The sequence below is a fragment of the Palaemon carinicauda genome, chromosome 11 (genome assembly GCF_036898095.1).
Source record: "Palaemon carinicauda isolate YSFRI2023 chromosome 11, ASM3689809v2, whole genome shotgun sequence".
Classification (NCBI taxonomy): domain Eukaryota; kingdom Metazoa; phylum Arthropoda; class Malacostraca; order Decapoda; family Palaemonidae; genus Palaemon; species Palaemon carinicauda.
Genome location: NC_090735.1, coordinates 52,625,808 through 52,626,614, shown reverse-complemented (window position 1 = coordinate 52,626,614; position 807 = coordinate 52,625,808).

Here is an 807-nt window from a genome sequence, read left to right as displayed (position 1 = left end):
GATTTTCTAAGGGGGGCAAAAAATTTCATTTAGCCAATCAGGAGTCACCACCACAACATACGTAGGAAAAGTTCTGTATTCTCTTTTCCTATTGGCTGGAAGTTTTCATAAAAATGGTTCTTGAAGAGAAATCAATCTATAAATATTCCTATATGGCGCATCAACTTCTCAAATAAATGAATAAAAAATATTAAGTAAATGAGTAGCTTAGAAATAAAATAAAGGCTCAGTCATATAATGAAAATAAAATCAAGGTGCCGTAAATATCCAAGACAATGCGTAACTATAATGAAAGAATGGGAATAGAAGGTTTTAAAGTTGTATAATTGTCTCCTTATTGTTTTAATTTTACGATTAAAAACCATTTCAAGAATTATTTTCAATATATCACCTTTTTTCGCCCAGAGACTTAATACTGACGTTGTGAAGAACGGATCTTAGAAAAGAACCAAGATCTCCGCCCTCTATGTGTACGTCTTTAAACTAAAGCTTCTTGGGTGTATTATTCAAAGATTAACAGTAACTTTCGAATATCAGCGTTTGTTGGTATAATATAAATGATTACGACATTAACTATCTGGCGAGTTCCAAGTTAAACACACAACACATATACAGTATATATATATATATATATATATATATATATATATATATATATATATATATATATATATATAATATATATATATATATATATATATATATATATATATATAATATATATATATATATATATATATATATATATATATATATATATATATATATATATATATATATATGTAATATATATATATATATATATAT